The following is an 18,830-nucleotide window of genomic DNA, read 5'->3' as shown; positions in this document are numbered from 1 at the left end:
GCCAAGCTACTCAAGTGTTTCCCTAGGTTGGAACAATCGCTTTCGAAAACCAAAAAGTACTTTCAATTATTTCAAAAATCGTTCAGGACTGAGTTTTCGTGCTTTGACAGTTCACGAAAAGGTGACAAATATAGATTCTGTACCATGTGCGCCTGTGATGTGAGCGTTGCGCACGGCAGCAAGAACGACATCAAGGTACACATCGCTTCACAAAAAAGAACTATGTTCGTGCTGCAGAAGGGCAGGGCACCATCGGCAGTTTCTTCCAAAACAGCAGCGAAGATGGTGTGATCCATGCAGAGTGCCTCTTCACGGGATTTCTTGTCGAACACAACCTGCCACTAAGCTTGAGTGATCACGCGGAACCTTTATTTCGGAAAATGTTCCCGAAATGTAACGGCGTGAAGCGCTACGGATGCGGACGTACCAAAGCAACTGTCATCGTCGGGAAAATGGCTGCGGACGCCGAAAGCTCAATGCTGGAGTCTTTGAAACGGCGTGCTTTCACAGTCGCTGTGGATGAAAGTAACAATAGCGCGTCACAAATGTATCCCATCATGGCAACTTACTACGTCGAGGAATCGCGCCATGTCGAAAGCCGATTGATTTGTTGGCAAGAACTCCATGGAGAGGCCACCAAGCGGAAAATTGGAAACCTTGTTAATGAGACAAAGCCAAACAACCAGCAGCGTCCATCCTTTTTAGCGTCATATCAGATCCCCAAGAGAGCTACCTTTCTAGGGTCGTATCAGATCCCCAAGAGAGCTACAGCTTTGGGAGAAGATGAGCATGATGAAGTTGAGCAAGATCGCTGAAAACGGAAGTAGCCAAGAGGCAAGGTGGATGCAACCCCGGCAAAGAGAGTGAAGCTTTCATGCGAGAGTACAGGACATGCCAGCTTTACCCATGAAGAACAGCTGTTCTATTTCCAGTCCTCTGACGTCAACTTGGCATATGGCCTTTTCTTGAAGAGTGTGATCCCTGTTTTTGAAAAAGTCAACTGCCAACTTCAATCCCAGGCACCTCAAGTTCATCAGCTCCAGTCTCTCTTGGTGCAGCTCCTAAGGGATCTTATGGCTAGGTTTCTCAAACCGTCTGCCATGAAGCATGTGCTTCATCACTGGAGGTTTACTACCAAGGTATAAAGAACCAAAAGGCCAATGAAGTTCTGGTCCTTGGGAGCTGCACATCATCTGGAGTGGAGAGGCTGCCTACCAGCGACAAAAAGCAGTTCTTTTCTGCTGTTCAGCAATACTTTGTTATGGCATGTGACTACATAAGGCACAAATTTCCACTATAAAGCTTTGAAGAAAACAGAAGTCGCCAATTTAAAGTTTTTTAACAGGACATCCTTCAAGAGCCTTGGCTTCTTCATTGAGACTTTCCTGCAACTTATGTCCCAGGAGAAGAATGAGTTGAGAGAAGAGCCCTGGAAGTAGAATTTGTAGAGCTGCAGGCATATGATGTTCCTGAAGAGATCCTAAATAAAGAGAAGATTGATATTCAGTGGTCAGAGGTGGGAAGTATCACTAGCACTGATGGAAGAGTGAAGTTTGGCAGAGTGGCAAAGGTAATGCTACAACTACTTGCCATTCCACACAGCAACGCTGAATGTGAGTGGATCTTTAGCACGGTTAAGAAGACAAGAACCAAATTCCGGTCTTCGCTTTCCAACAAGGTTCTCGGTGAACTCCTCATGGTGAAGGGTCACCAAACTGGACGTTGTTTTGAGAGGACGCATTCTGACAAGTTCTTGAAGCTTGCGAAGTCTGCGACTGCCAGGTCACTTCGGAAGTAAAGTTGGCCCCCCTTCCACTGCAAGTACCAGGAGTCCAGGGGCTTTCACGAGCCTATAAATACAGAGATAATTTCAAAATAAGCTAGTGGGCCGCCGCTCGCACCTCTTTCTGATGTTCCAGCCTCAATAATTTCCGAGTTGGTAAACTAAAAAAAAAATGCCCCCCTCTCTCCCGTCGCCGGCGTGGCAGTCTCCCGAATTTTCATGTTGCTAGGTTGGCAGGTATGGAAATCGGTAGCACAAGGTAAGTATAAATTGCGCAGAATTGTCTCGCACTTTGCTTTATAAGTGCTGTGCCGCTTCATAATTGTAAAACAGTGCGAACAACAGGGGACAAGAACGAGAAAGATACGGGATGAGCGCTCGTCCCGCGTCTTTCTCATTCTCGTCCACTGTTCACGCTGTTTTACAATTATGAATGTTTACCAACTAGCCCAACCTGCTTCCAGGACCTCGTGCAACAGCAGCTCATGGCATGGATGCTCCTTTCCAACCGAGCTACCTTGAAACGCTTGTACAAAACGCGCCTAGTGTCAGCAGAAATGACATCTGTATGCATTCAAACACCGTGAATGCTATACAGAGCTGCGTGTCTGAAAGACATCTGTAGCAAGGAGGCAAGATAGGGACAGAACGAGCGCTTAGAGCAGCCACCGAGCCTCCGTCGTGCGTCCGCGGTTTCACCAATTCAGTAATCGCTGTGACCGGGGACAGGTGCACACTGACCTCTCGAAGCAGCTACGGTAAAACCTCTTTACAAGAGACACTCAAGGGACCTGAAAAACGCCTCTCGTAAGCAAGGTCTCTTGTAACCAAAAATTCTAAAAGCACTGTGTTGATCAGTTTACTGCACATCAGCATATAAATGCATTCACACGCAATTAAAGGAAATTGTTCAGGAAAGCTTAAAGAAGTTATTCATACTAGTATGTATTTTTGTGATTACAGAGTGTATTCCTACCCAAATCCTGGAGGCAAAGCACTTCACTTTGCAAGCCTTCCTATTGCTCTAATACCTTTGAGGTACTCTTACATGCTCGTCAACCTCAGATGATTCACAAAGAGAAAGACATCAGGAGTCTATGCCTTCATCTTGTGATCAGATTTTCATTCATACATTTTCATTTGCTTCATAGGCAACAGTAATGCGATACCGCTTTGACTTTCCAATCATGGGGAAGCACTCCTCAGTTCCTGACATAACACAACAAAAAGGACACTGATATGGAACAGAATTTAGCTAAGGGAATCTGAAGTGCATCATGTACGAGTTGGCACGTTCCAGATGCATTGTATGAGCACATCTGGGTTGTGTCTCTTCTAAATAGTGAATTTGCTCCACGAACTTTAAAAAGTTGGAAAAAGTTGCCCTTTGTAACGAGTGTCTCTTGTAACCATGTCTCTTGTACGCAATGTTGTTAACATGGCAGACATAGGAAAACCAACCAAACCATTTTCAAATGTCTCTTATAACCGAGTGTCTCTTGTAACGAGATTTAACTACCTTGCATCGTACACTTTGTGCGAGAGAGCGAATGTCACAGCAGAAAATTCAGCAAACTTCACAGGGTCTTTTCGATTATAAAAAAAAAAAAAACGCTTGGCATATTGGCATCAAAGTCAGCTTCTATTCATTGCAGTGGACAGTGCAGCGAAGACTGGATTTGCAAATATGAAACGTCCTTTGAGTTTCCCCAATATTATAATTATTTCTGCGTACGTCTCCACTTTGCGTGATGGTGTTTCATTGAAACAGCCATACACTGAAAAACGGAATGCAACTAAACTCGATGTCTGCTTTGTATTATAGAACAGTTGCATAGTGCAAGTTTCAAAATATGTAATCTACAATTGGGTAATTTTTTCTTCAGAAATACTTTTAGGGTTTTATACCTTTGTATGAAAATTGTCTTTCATTTTTAATATTCCGTGATTATTTCAATGAAGTTATTGACGAGGAATAAATGAAATTAGCGAATTTGAATTCTACTATCATAAATACTGCAGTTAAGAGATATTTAAAGAGCTTTTTTCTTCCAGGGAAGGAGGTAAGGAAAAATTGCTTCAAGACAAGGTTAACGTTCAGAACATATGACTGCCCTTATTGTCTAGTCAGAAGCTCCGCGTTATTTCATCTATTGATTGGCTGACTGCACAAGGGCCGTTTAGCAGCAGAGGAGAATATTTACCCCAGTTATTGGAGTCTTGAGTTTCCGAGCTTTTTTTTTGTTTTTCTGGTCGTATTAGAGGATTTCGTCGTGATCATTAAATATGACAAAATTATAAAATTCGCGAGCTAATCAAGCGCGCGTCTTTATATACGATCGAGTTTTAGCAAGCTAGATCGCTTCAACCTGGAAGGACATCCCGGAAGGCTTCGTTACACATTTATTCCGAGTGCCTGCACAAGCACCGCGATGGTGGAGGCGAGTAAGACGGGTCGAATAAATGCAGTTTGCTTGCTCTCCCTGGTTTCTCGGCCACCTTACTTTCGAAGACAGTTTGTTTTGAAGCGAGAAGCCTCACTACATTGTAGGAGCCAAGCTTCGCGCGGGCCGTAAACTGCAAAAGCCATATTCTGCGCATGCGCGAAACCGAATGTCGTCACGCACAGCCCAGGTGGCCGCCGTCGCCACCTCCAAGGCCAGCTGCGCAGCACCCTTGCCAAGCTCTGCCGGCGTTGCCTAGCAACGCTTAAAAGACGCGTGACTCCTCTTCATTAAAAAAAAATAGTCTACTTCCATCCCTTGGATCCCCACGAGCGCTTTACCGCTGTGCCACGCCCCGCGTTTCTTTTTTTGTTTTTTTTTTTAATTGCATGGAAGTTGGTTCGCGGTGTTTAACGTCTCAAAGCGAGAGACGCCGTAGTGGAAAACTCCAGAAATTTCGACCACCTGGGGTTCTTCAACTACCAGCATCGAGCTCTCACTTAACCACACATCAAAATTTCGGGGGACATATACATAATTCTAGTAAAGGTAACCAGGCAGGAGGTCGATCCTGAGCATCATATACCCCCCGCACCATAGCACACTGTTCTCTGAATAAAGACTTCAATGAACATGGTTGCTCTGCGTGGCGATCTGTCTGACTTTTCCACAGACTAAAAAGTCCCATGACCACAAAAAGGTCACATGGCGCCTCTGAAGTTTCCATTGTAGGCAAAAATCTTATAGTATATGGCATATTATATCAATGTCCTTTTTGAGAGTCCGTTGAAGAATGTCCCCCCCCCAAAAAAAAAAAAAAAATCATCATGGCAATACACAAAGCAATGACCTATAGTTTCTGGCTGCTGATACAGGCGACAGTCTACTGCCCATGGCACAAAAGTTCCTTTTGCACGAAGCCACGTTTTGACAGGTAAGGTTGATGTGTTAAGTTTGAAAAAAAAAAAAAGTGCGGTTTATTGTTTATGCATTCGTTGAACCCGCTTTAACACTATTGCCTAGAAAGGGAAGGTAAGGCTGCCAATACATCGGTACAGAAAATAAGGTCTCAACAAGAACTTTTGTCATCTGTCTTCTGAATGGACTGTATAGGTATTCGAAGGAAAACTGTACATGTAAATGGAATGTTTCGGTCACTTAATAAATCCCACAAAGGACCCTCACTCCTGTGATCAGTGGGCGCAAACAAATTAGGAAATTGGGTACTTAATTGTCTATTAAACAGCTAGGAGGAAGGGATGGCTTGCTGTTTTTAAAAAGAAAAACCTTAAGACAAGCTGATGAACAAACAAGTGCAAAAGGCCAGCTCCACCAGCCTCCAGAAGGAGAAAAATTATCTCAATGCATAGGCTCCCATTGAGAGCGCCACACATAAGTAGCAAAAATTTTATCCATGGACTGCACTTTGTTTGTTGCATAATGCAACACCTGCAATACAAAGATAAGCTTCGAAATCGGGAAGACATTGCAAACTTGTGCTCGTGCAAATAGCTCCCTACTCATCCATGCTTGGGTTTGTCGCCTAACTGATGAGATCTGAGAATCCCAGTCAGGCCAACTATTGCAATATTGATGCAGAGGAACCCCCAAAACTCTTTCTTCGAGGTCCCACCTGATGCCGGCAAAAATAATTAGGATTTGTAGGAACGCTCGTCATAATTCCGCTTGTCTATCGTGAGGATGATAGCGGGATTCCGCGAGTGACAGATATACTGTGATTGGAGTGCAATTTGAAAGCATCAAAGGCTAAAATAGTTAAGTCACTCAGTTAGGGTAACGTCAAGGATGTGTCGTTACCCATCTGCCGGGACCGAAGCATCGCAGGGTGGCGCTGCGGGCGCCAGTGAACAGCGCCCTCTCCGGCCAACGCCATGTAATCGGTCGGGCAGAGCGAATAGCTCGCCTGTAGACTTTCGTGTCTTTGCAGCCCCTGCACGCGGGAGCAACTCGCTTTGCGCGCACTCGCGTTCTTTGTCGCTCGCGTTGTTGAAAGCTGCTTGCGCGCGCGCGCACCCTGACCGCAGTCTACTCGCTTTGCGCGCGCTTGCATTTCCATGCTGAAAGCTGTCTTGCGCGCGCGCGCTTCTGCTTCTACTTTTCAAACTCGCGCTTGAACGAAGTGGTGTTTGAAGCGAGTGTGCAGCAATGTACACGCTTCGATGTGGTTTAAGAAAATAGGCGACAGCGGTGGCTCTTTTCAGAGCACAAATGTCAAAAAGGGAGAGCTGTTAGCCATGTGCATTCTGTTGAGCAGATTATAGAAAAGCTGTTATCGTGAAGGCTAAGTGTGCGTCGTAGGTCAGTGACCACATCGCGTACCACGTGGGATTTGAGGCAAGTATTTAATTTTTATTATACCCATTTCATTAATGCCCAGATTGTAAGGCGCATGCAACCATTCCATGCGCTGTTTGCTTTAATTTCTGAAGAGCTTGCAGATGTAATCTAGTTGGTGCCTATGAACTTAACAAAGATACGTGGGTTCGTTCGCATCTTAGGCGCGCTTTTCGTATGCCGATAAGTTAATTTTGATGCCGATTGTCGTGCAATTGCATACTCAGAACATTTTATACGTAGCTTCCACCTGAATAGAATGTGCATTCACATGTATACGAAGAAATATCGACCCTTTTGCTGCAAACGAAATATTTTCGCGCTTTAATTTTCGTGAATCGCATTCAGCTCCTAATAACTGGTCCCGCAATTGATCGAGTAATTTCAATTCCACAGAGTAAATGAGACAGTTCTGGACAATATCTAGAAAAAAAATTTTTTCGCTGCGTGGTTATTCATTTTTTCTATAGCTTTTATTGTTTTATTCAATCACTCGCCCCGCCGCGGTGGCTCACGCGTTTGGGACTCATGGCGACGCGGGTTTGATCCCGGCCGTCGCTCGCTGGAAGCGAACTGCAAGGAGGTCTTTAGTAATACACGTTCCCGTTCAATAACCACGGAAGGGAGGGGGGGGGGGGGTGAAATTTTCACAAGTCTCCAATACAGATCCCCTTGTAGCCTTGTCGCGCTGAGGTGTACGTTTAACACTACAGACTAAACGAACATGTTGACTCAGTTGTATCCATGCTTACAGGTCATTTTATATATCCTGCCTTGGAGCTTCAGTGTCTGCTTTCTAAAGAAGAAACAATTTGCGTCTGAGCATGAGTTGCGAGGCAGCATATCCTTGTTCTCTTTTGTTAGTTTTGCTCCTTATGTCGTGGGTTCGAAATGAACCAAACGGCCCGTCTCTGTTATGTGACATGTTTCTTTGCAGCTGGCATGGACATGCCCTGAAAAGTGCCGGCTTGCGATTTCCCGTGCTGAGCGTATCTGCAAGGCAGGAATTCAGGGGCGCTGCAAGCATGTTGCTGCTGTGTGCTGTTTCATAAACTCCCACGAAGATGAGTCCTGCACAAGCCAGGCGCAACAGGAGCAAACCCAGCGGCAAAAGTCCGAAGCCCTCTTTAGAGAGCATCTGGGCCTTAATGAAATGGGTATAATAAAAATGAAATACTTGCTTCAAATCCCACGTCGTACACATCATGTGGTCGCTGACCTGCGACACACACTTAGCCTTCACGATAACAGCGTTTTCTACAATCTGCTCAACAGAATGCACATGGCTGACTAACAGCTCTCCATTTTGGACGTAATTGCGCTGCGAAAATAGCCACCGCTGTAGGCTATTTTCTGAAAACCCTATAGAAGCGTGTACATTGCTGCACACTCGCTTCAAACACCACTTCGTCCAAGCGCGAGTTTAAAAAGTAGAAGCAGGAGCGCGCGCGCGAGCGCAATACAGCTTTCTTTCAGCACGGAATAAATGAATGAAAACTTTATTTCCACCGAAAAGGTGCCATTCATCTCCCGCCCCCGGCCAGGAGGGCCCCGCAGGCTGAGGTCAGGTGAGGTTACAAGCACTCTTCACGGCCTCAGCCTCCAGGCGGGTCGCGTGCCGCTGAACGGTGGGATCTCCGCTCCGCAGCCAAACCTCCCAGGCTTCTCTACTATCAATGTTAATGCCGACGCCTGGGGAATCGGCGCATTGCCATATTATATGATCTAGCGTGCCTTTTTGTCCGCAATTTTTACATTTAGAATCTTCTTCCTCCCCGGTCTGTGTTAAAAAAACCCAGACAGGGCAGATGTAGTTATCGGCTTGTAATGGCCTCCAGATGCGTGCTTCATTGTTAGTGAGAGACCGATCTGGGGGAGGGTATACTTCTCGATCTAATTTGTAAGATTCTGTGATCTCATTGTATGTGATAGCGCAATCTTTAATTCCCTTGCATTCGGGCTGTTCTACCGCTGCCCGGTGGTAGAGATCTCGGGCCAGCAGGTGCGCAGCTTCGTTGCCAGGGGCAGATTCGTGTGCTGGTATCCATATGATGGATATGGTTCTAGTAATGGGATTTGTGAGAAGAATCTTTTTGGCCTCCTCTGAGATCCGTCCTTTTGCAAAATTCCAGACAGCCGTTTTGCTGTCGCTGATTATAGTTTTGGCCTGTGTACCAGTGCATGCGAGCGCTATTGCGACCTCTTCAGCTGTGCTAATGTCACGGGTGCGTGTTGAGGCCGCAATTTTAGGTGCACCTTCTCCATTTACTACTGCCGAGACAGCTGCTCTATGTCGTTCGCATGATGCGTCTACATAAGCAATTTCATCGACTGCTTTGCGTTTCATTCTTTTAGCGATGGCTTTGGCTCTGTGTTCTCTGCGTTCTTTGTTGTAGTCTGGGTGCATGTTTCGAGGCAAGGGTGGTACCAGTATGTGTTCCCTTATGTTGGGTGGGATAGATGTTTTCGTCTGTGGGCCTCTGTCTGATTGGAGTCCGACCCAGTCTAGGATGGCTCTGTCTGTCTCCGTCTGAATTAGTCTTTCCAGTTGAGAGATTCTGACAGCTTCAGTGAGCTCTTGCCATGTATTATGAATTACCATTTTCTCCAGCTTCTCTGTTGATGTGGAGACAGGGAGGCCTAGTACGCGTTTGACGCATTTTCGAATTATGACGTCGATTTTTTCACGTTCTGTCTTTTTGAGATTGAGAAAAGGTGTGGCATAACATATGCGACTGATGATGTAGGCCTTTGTCATTTTGAGTAGACTACGTTCCTTGAGACCGTGTCCTCTAAGCACTACTCTTCTGAATATGCCCGTAACTTGGGCTGCGTAGTTCTCCAATTTTTTGATGGTGTTTGTGTTCTGCCCTCTTGCTTGGAGGATCATTCCTAGGATTCTAATTTCCTCTACTTGTGAAACCGGGTAGTTTTCAACATTTATCTTTATGTCTGCTTTATTCTTCTTATATTTGGGGTTGTAGATGAATAGTTCTGACTTTTGTGGCGAGCAGGATAGACCGCGTTCCGCAGCGTACTCAACCGCCTTATTTGCGGCAGCCCGGAGTTTGTTCTCTATTTCTGCGTCGCTACCTTTATTTATCCAGAGATTTATGTCATGTGCGTACATGATAAATTTTAAGTCCGGTATTTGCTTTAGTTATGCTGGTAGCCCCTCATAGCAATGTTAAATAGAAAGGGAGACAAGATAGCCTTGTGGCGTTCCCTTGCTACCCGATTTGGCGCTTTGAAAGCTCATGGTGACCTCTCTGTTAGTGAGAAAATCTTTGATATAGTTATAGGTTCTGATTCCAACCCCAACTTCTTGGAGACCTTCGAGCACTGCCTTATGCTTGACATTGTCGAAGGCTTTGGTTAGGTCAAGTCCGAGAATAGTCTTTGTATCTGAAGATTCATGTGTTATGGTATCGTATCCAAGTCTGAGCATCACGTCCTGTGTGCTTAGCCCCGGCCCGAAGCCCACCATTTCGTGTGGCCAGAGGTTCTCTTGCTCCACGTATTTGGTAAGTCTCGTCTGAATAACGCGTTCCATTAGCTTTCCCACGAACGAGGTCAGTGATATGGGTCTTAGGTTTTCTAGTTTTGGCGGCTTCCCCGGTTTGGGTGTGAGGACTATACTGGCATTTTTCCATGCCTGCGGTAGTTGTCCAGTCTCCCATACCTTATTCATATATCCTGTCAGGGCTGTGATTGAATCGTCGTCTAGATTTCTGATAATAGTGTTCGTGATACTGTCAGGTCCGGGGGTTGATCTTGTCTTTAATCCAATGATTTCAGCTCGGACTTCAGCCTTGGTGATGGGGGCGTCTAAGTCTAGGTTAGGTTTCCCCTCATATGCTGGTAACGTTTTGGTCTCCGTTTGTCCAATGTAGATTTCGATTAATTTACTCATCAATTGTTCGTCCGAGCCTTCGAAGGCATGCTTAACTTTAGTTTGATTTACGTTGGCTTGTGCTTTAGATTTTTCCGGATCGAGCATGTGTCGTAGAATGTTCCATGTTTTGGAGAGCCGGAATCCAAGCGCGCGCAAAGCGAGTAGACTGCGGTCAGGGGGCGCGCAAGCAGCTTTCAACAACGCGAGCGACAGAGAACGCGAGCTGCTTCCGCATGCAGAAACCGCTAAGACACGAAAGTCTACAGGCGAGCTGTTGCGACAGCCCGCAACACAATTGACAATACATTTCCCACATTTCGAGCATCGCGGAATCACTCCAGCCATGTTTTAAACTCAGCTGTGACACCTGTTTGCATGCCTGCGAAGCCACGGCGGCGGGCCGGCGCGAGTGACGCAATAACGCGAGCAGCACACGAAGCCGCCAGAACGCCAGAACACATTCGGTCAAGCGCCGCGCCCAACCAATGTTTCAGAATTTTGCCGCTTGCGGAGGAGCGCGCGCTGCAGTCGCGCAGCCAAACTTGCGAGGCACCCTAATGAGGACCAGCGGGAACAAGTGCACTCCAATGCCGCCGCGCGGCGCTTCTTGCCTTCCGCGAGTGACAGATGCTGCGCCTTTCCTGTAAGCGATCGAATTATATAACAAAGGTGAACTTAGACGCACTCGACATGGAAGCCAAGGAGAGTTTAGCTGATGCCGAACGGTGCAGAAGACTGGAGAAATTAGCTTCTGACCGCGAGGTAGTCACGTGCTTTTCGCTACATATATTCAGGCATAGCAGAGCTAAGCCATCTTTTTTTTCTCGAGGGCGGGGGGAGGGGGGGGGGTTGTGAAATTGTATATGTGCTGTGCTATCAACCCTTTGTGTGGAAAGCTCAAACTTTCAACTAAGTACCGCCTAGACAGGATGCAGCGAAATAGCTTGTTGGATATTTGGTTTAAATTTCCACGCCGCCGCCGACTAAAACCCTAAAATCCCTTAATAATACGAAAGTAGCGACTTCCTGTAAACTTTGCCGCCGCTCCGCGTACCCTCGCAGATCCTCTTCTCTCAACTCTCCCATCGGCGCTCTTCTGAAAGGAGATTGGCTCCGCGGGCCGTCGCCGGGAAAAGCGCGCGAAAAGTTTGCTCTTTTTGTGTTTTCATTTTTAGCGGGCGCCATTTTTTAGGCAGCCGCCGTTGCTGGGAGCGAGCTTCTTAGCATTTCGCGCTTGAACTTCGCGCTATTCGCGTTGTTTTAGTGCAGCGCTATGCCGAGTTGTTGCGTATTTAATTGCACAAGCTGTCGTGAAAAAAAGGCTTCATTCTTTTCGCTATTCCGAGCGGCAAGAAGGACACCATTCGAATAAAAAAGTGGTTCAACAACATCAGCCGCAAGAACGTCAACCCGACGAAGACTAGTCATCTCTGCTGCCTCTGCGATGTACTGTGCATTTGTTCCAAGCGACATGAAACTGCTTGCAAGCGCATCACAAAGCTGATAAACTCACTTAATTCACTGATCATTTTGCGCCTTTATGCGCGTTATTGTTTTGACTTCATCGTTCCGCTCAACGTGCTATATAATAGCGACTGCTGATGCATACAATGCGCATACATTAGCCGCTTTAATTTCTGAACTGAAGTTCTCGCTTTTCAACGGTAACGCGTGCAATGAGGGAGGTTGTTAATTAATAGGCTTATGTCGCAGGAGCGTGTAGAGGACTCTTCCGCAGAACTTGTCCACAGAGTGTATATATATCCGCACATCAAAATTTTGTCTCTTTAGACCTTCGAAATTAGACCTCGTCCTAATCTGGTGAAAGTTGGTGTCCAACCTAATTGGAATATGGCGAATTTACTGGTTACGTCCAAATTTCCGTGCCCCCCCCCCCCCTCAGAATGTAACCCCAGGAATCCCTTAAATTTGACCTCATCCAAAGGTGGCAAAATTGGTGACCAACCTCATTTCTGCATGGCGAATTCAGCGGTTACCTCCTAACCGAGGTGGCTCATTGCCAAAATTTAGTTCTCTGGACCCCCAAAGTTTGACCTCGTCCGAATTTGATCGAAATTGGTGTGCAAACCAATTTGCGTATGGCGAATTGAGTGCCGACCTCCAAACCTAGCTGCCCTATTTCCAAAATTTAGCTCTCTGGACCCCCGAAATTTGACATCGTCCGAATTTGACCAAAATTGGTGTCCGACCTATTTGAGTATGCAGAATTCAGTGGTAATCTCCAAATTTAGGAGGGTCACCCCTGAAATTAGGCTCTCTGAATCCCGAAAATTTGACCTGGTCCGAGTCTGACCAGAAATTGGTGTCTATAACCTAATTTGGGTATGGCCAACTCAGTCTTGACTTCCAAATTTAGGTGGGTTTCCTTAATTATTTGCCTAGTTAACAGGCGTCATGTCCATTTTCGTAGCGTGGAGACACCGTCGGCCGTGGACCCGAGAGGTCTAGTGTGTACAAAGAAAATAATGCTGTTTGGTTTTGAGTTGATATAGGAGTATTTTGTATGTGCGCACCCTGTCGCAGTTATCAATAAAAGGCCTGTACTTCTTCCACATTTTGCCACTAAGAGTTGAAAGCGTTTTGGGTCGCGTTTCTTTTAGTCTAGTCAAAACGAAAGAGAAAAATATTGATCATACTAAAATAGGGTTGACAGCAATGTGGATGAACTTCCGACAAGGTCAAGCATCGATGGTCGACAGGCCAAATTTTGGGTACGGACGACACTTCCCTCGGACGACAGGAAATCGGTGCCCTGATCTTGGCTCTCGATTTCAGCTCGACTTCACTTGAAGGCCACCGACAGCAGGAGCTAGATCCAGAAACAGAACAGAAAAAAAAGTTGATATTCGATCGTTTTCAAGTAGCCGCGAAAATTCTTAACTACGAAAACAATTAAGCAGCTGCATGGGCACTGCGTGGTATCAAACTCAGTCTAAACCTTATTGAGAAATTTTAGGATGACCATCGAAGCATTTGTTCCAGCCTGTTGCTAGCAACTATCGCATTAATGAAACTCCGCTCGTTAACAACTGCATAAACTTTACTTCCGCTGAAATTAGTTTTAGGTGAATCTACATTTAACTGAGCATAGGTATGCAGAGAATATTCAGGAATGTTCAAATATATAGTAAATATTATGCTTAATATATTGTTAAGGTTTATTTCAGAGTGGTTCTGCACCTTAGCCTGATGTGCTACCAACAAATGGTGAGCTTCCTCTTCTTCCACCTCCATTCCGGAGAGCCTCTTTTTGCACTTCCTTGTTTTCTTCTGTTCGCATGCCTGACATTTCCCCCTTCGCAAACGAAGCCCCTGGGCTGTCAGTCAGAGTCCCGAGCGAGAGTGGCAGCGCTTCATTCTTGCGACATGAACTACCTGTGTTTTCCGAGAGGGGCGACCTCGGGAACATTGGCGAGACACGATGTAGTTGAACTCATTGATGCGTTTGAGCACAATAAATGGGCCTGTGTAGTGCGACAACAGCTTCTGGGACAAACCACGCTTGCGGAGAGGTAGGAGACATCCCGATGCCCACTATCGTAGCGCTGCTTAGAGCAGTCCTGCGAAGCCAGAGTGCGTAATCGGGCGACCCGACGAGCCTCTTCAGTGCGGCAGAGGGTACTCGAAACAGAAGGCTCGGTGTCGAGAGAGAACGGCAAAATGGTGTCGAGAGAACGTCGAGGCGGACGGGCGTAGAGGAGGAAAAATGTACTAAAAGAAGTTGTCTCATGCTTCGAGGTGTCATATGCGTAAGTAATGAAAGAAAGTACGTCATCCCAGTTCTTGTGCCGCGAGTCAACATACATCGCAAGCATCGTCAGTGTCCGGTTTGTACGTTCAACGAGGCCATTTATCTGAAGATGGTACGGCGCGTAGAGTGACGCAATTGGCAAGTACAATAGCGCAGAAGCTGTTCCACATCTGCCGTAAACTGGCGGCCTCGGTCACTGATAATTACACGAGGAGGCCCATGACGGAGGACGACAGCGTGAAGAAGAAAGAACGAGACGTCAGCGGCGGTGGCGGAAGGGATGGCGGCAGTTTCACAGTAACGCGTGAGATGATCAACGCGCACGATGACCCAACGATTGCCTTTGGACGAGCGGGGAAACGGGCCTATGAGGTCAACACCCACTTGCTCATATGGTGTGGTCGGTGGTGTCACCAGATATAAGTGGCCCGGCGGAGAAGTCGTGGGGAGCTTGCACCGCTGGCACTGCACGCAGGAGTTCACGTAACGCTGAGTCGTTCGACGCATATTTGGAAAGTAGAAACGTTCCTTAATACGGGTAAGAGTCCTGCCAAACCCCAAGTGCCCAGCTGTAACGTCATCGTGCATAGTGTGTAGAAGAGAGGAGTAGAGACTAGCCGAACGACTAGCAGAAAGCGTGCACCGCCAGACGAGCGATTTTTTTCGATACCGCAAACCATCGCGAATGCAGAAATGGTTCGCAGATGCCGGATCACGAGCTTCTTCAAAAAGTGATACCAAGTCTTGATCTTTTCGTTGTTCTCGCTGGAAAGTGGCAAGATCCGGAAATTGTACGGAAACGGCGGCAAGATAGTCGTCAAAGTTGTCATCGCATAGGGTAGCTGTGAGAGGCAGCCGCGAGAGGCAGTCAACATCAGCGTGTTGGCGGCCACTTCTGTACGACACTGTAAAGTTGAACTCCTGAAAGCGTAATGCCCAGCGGGCCAACCGACCGCAGGGGTCGCTTAGATTCAGCAGCCAGCAAAGCGAATGATGATCGGTGATGACTGTAAAGGAACGTCCATAAAGGTACGAGCGAAACCGCTGTACGCCAAGAACGACGGCAAGGCACTCTTGCTCCGTCACGGTATAGTTGCGTTCAGACTTGCTAAGGGTGACTTGCGTAAGCGACAACGTGTTGGTTTCCGTCATGCCGTTGGATGAGCACAGCACCCACGCCGATGCCACTTGCGTCAGTGTGGAGTACAGTGGGAGCTGTCGGGCTGAAATGACTCAGTATGGGCCGCGAGGAAAGAAGAAACGTGAGCTGGCGAAACGCAGAATCAGACTCAGGAGTCCATTTGAAAGGAATATCTTTCTGCAAGAGGCATGTGAGGGGGTAGGCTACGTCAGAAAACTTAGGGATGAAGCGTCGAAAGTAAGAGCAAAGTCTCAGGAAGCTCCTGAGTTCTTTCACAGACTTGATTGGGCTCTGACGCAGCTGACAGCTTCAATCTTCTGTGGGTCAGGCCTAACACCATCTTTGTCAACCAAATGCCCAAGCACAACGATCTGGCGTTCACCGAAGCGGCACTTCTTAGAGTTTAGCTCGAGACCCGCGCTTTGTCCGTGCAGTTAAGAACCACAGCTAAACGGCTGTTATGCTCGGCGAAGGTCCTCCCAAAAATCACGTCATCTAGGTAACACATGAAAATTTGCCACTTCAGTCTACGCAAAAGAGTGTCCATAAATCTTTCAAAGGTAGCCGGAGCGTTGCATAGGCCGAAAGGCATCACGTTAAATTCATATAACCCATCGGGAGTCACGAATGCCGTCTTCTCCTTGTCTTTCGGATGCATCGGTATCTGCCAGTATCCGGACCGTGAATCAACAAATGAAAAGTAGGAAGCTGAATGGAGGCAGTCAATGGCATCATCAACACGCGGGAGCGGGTAAACATCCTTTATGGTGACAGTACTGAGGCGGCGATAGTCGACACAAAATCGCCAGGTGCCATCTTTCTTTTTCACGAGAATCACAGGGGCAGCCCATGGGCTAGATGGTTCCTGAATGATTCCTCTTTACATCATATCATGGACCTGTTTGTCAATTACCTTACGTTCTGAAAGTGAAACACAGTATGGTGTCTGTTTAATCGAGTGTGCAAATCCAGTGTCAATCATGTGATGGGTGCGGGAAGGCGGAATCGGTGGTGGCTGATTTCAAGCAAAGTCAAACACGTCCGCATGTTTCATAAGAACCTCCATCAATATTCGGCGGTCGTTGATGGGTAGCGATTCATTTATCATGGACTGAAACTGGGAATCAGCATGATCGGGACGTCTAGTTGAACGAGCAACGCCGTCATTGAACGCGGCGCGATGTGCATAGAAAGGCGTTCTTCAAAGTCTGCGAGTTTCAAACCACGCGGCAATACGGCAGGTTCATTGGTATGGTTGACAGTCCAAAGCGTGGCATGGCCCTCGTTCACTCGAACAACGCTACTGGGCACCAACACACTCTTTTTGTCACTGGAAAGGGAAGCGGGTTCCACAAGAGCGTCGAAGGCATTGAGGACCGCGCCCGAAGACACAACTGGGACGAAGATGGCGGACATCGCCGGAACGACGGTATCCTCGAAGACAGAAAACACTTGGACAGCCCGCGGCGATTCTTCTATGAGGGCTGATCGAAGGCTGGGGCTTATTGATATCTCACTAATGTTGAAGTCGAGAGTTGCGCCACACTGCTGTAAAAAGTGAACTCCTAGAATAACGTCGTGCGTAAATCGAGGGAGCACCGTAAATTCAGTTCTAAAACTCGTGTCCAGCCATAGCTACATTTACATAACAAATACCAAGCGGAACCAACGATTCTCCCCCTAGACCTCGAAATATGACAGTTATATCCCAACCAAACATAATTTTGAGGCCGAGACGGTTCCTAAAATCTAAGCTCATCACGGAAACTGTAGCACCCGTATCCACTAAGGCCATATCACAAGCACCATCCACTAACACTTCCAGGCGGCTCTTCAGCATAACGATCGGTAGAGGAATTGGCAATATCGATGACCTGGCGACCGCACCACCATCGGCCGCACACGCTAGTTTTTGAAATGTTCTTGACCCCTAAGGATGGCGCCTTTAATAGCGAAAACAGAATTGCGCCGGAAGTGCGTCATAGCACTGTGCAGCCAATAGCGCGATAGCGCGCTGTGCCGGGCATTTGGCGAAGGCGGTGGCGAAGAAGAACGGCGGGGCGAAGGCGAACGTCGGGAGCGGCGGGCAGGAGGAGTCAGGCTGCGATCAGAAACTGAGTCATTGCGTGGTGGTACGTAGCGGTAGGAGCCCGAAGGAGGGGGATAGGTCGGGTCACGGATTTCTGGACTCACGGTAGAACGACCATTTGACCATTGGCGCTGGTAGCGTGGCGCTGGTAGCGTGGTGCCGGGTTCCGGCGGCGGCAGAATCTGGATATGTGGCCATGCATACCACAGCGGTAACAGACGGGTGGTTCACGAGCACGGTCCAAATAATACTCCTCGGTAACAGGATCGAAGCGATCAGCAAAGTCCAGCCGCTGGGGTTGTTGCGGAGGAGGTGGCGCTCTGTAGTGGGAACGAGCTAGGGCAGCAGGGCCATATGAGTCGTTTCGGTGGTCACGGACGGGAGCAGGAGCGGTAGAACCCCAAGAAGAGCGCCGGATGGGAGCTGCCTGTAGGGAGGAGCTATTACAAGGGATTGCACTGCGGTTCACATCTTGATGGCGGGAGAGCTCATCACGGACAATTTGGCGAATCATGTCGGCCAAATGCGGTGGCTAATGTGAATGCTCTTGACGCTTGCAACAGTGGTCACGTTAGGCAGATGGCCGAATTTCGGGATTATGCGACGCAGCTTTAAAGTTTCGAACGTACGACAGTGCTTGATCACGGCCGTGGGAGAATCAAATTTTTTTTTTAATTAAAACGTTATATACGTCCACCGCGATGCCCTTTAAGCGGTGGCCAACTATGTATTCGTCAGACATGCTCGAATTCACCGCTTTGCAGAGTTTGAGGGCCTCTTCTATGTACATTGTGCATGTTTCACTAGGCCCTTGGGCTCGCTGGAATAAAGTCTGCTCAGCGCATTTCCGTTTTGCCGTGGTATCCCCGGAACAATTTCGAATCTCCTCTTCAAAACGATCCCAGCTCGTTAGGGTCGCTTCATTGTTCTCAAACCATGTGAGGGCTGTGGAGTCCAAGAAAAAAACATTTTCCAGCATTACAGTGGCATCCCAGCGATTGTACTTGTTCACCCGCTGGCAATTGGTGAGCCACTCGTCCACGTCTTCGCCAGCCTTGCTAGAAAAGATCTGCGGCTCTCACGGTAATTCTGCCATGCGGGTGCCACTGGACCTGGCTGCCGTGCGTCGCCGTCTTGGATCATTGTGGCGGTCAAAGGGGGAAGCCCAGCGAGTCGTCGGCTCAAACGAGGTAGAGAGGAATCCGTGGTGATCGTTGCAGCACCTTCCACCACACTCTTAAGGTTTATTTACAGAGTGGTTCATCTGCACCTTAGCCTCATGTTGTTCTCCTCTAATTTGATGGATGTGCTAACCAACAGATGGTGAGCTTCCTCTTCTTCCACCTCCATT

The sequence above is a fragment of the Amblyomma maculatum genome, chromosome 3, assembly GCF_055883805.1.
Source record: "Amblyomma maculatum isolate TAMU_Amacu chromosome 3, ASM5588380v1, whole genome shotgun sequence".
Lineage (NCBI taxonomy): Eukaryota > Metazoa > Arthropoda > Arachnida > Ixodida > Ixodidae > Amblyomma > Amblyomma maculatum.
This window is presented reverse-complemented; position numbering follows the sequence as displayed.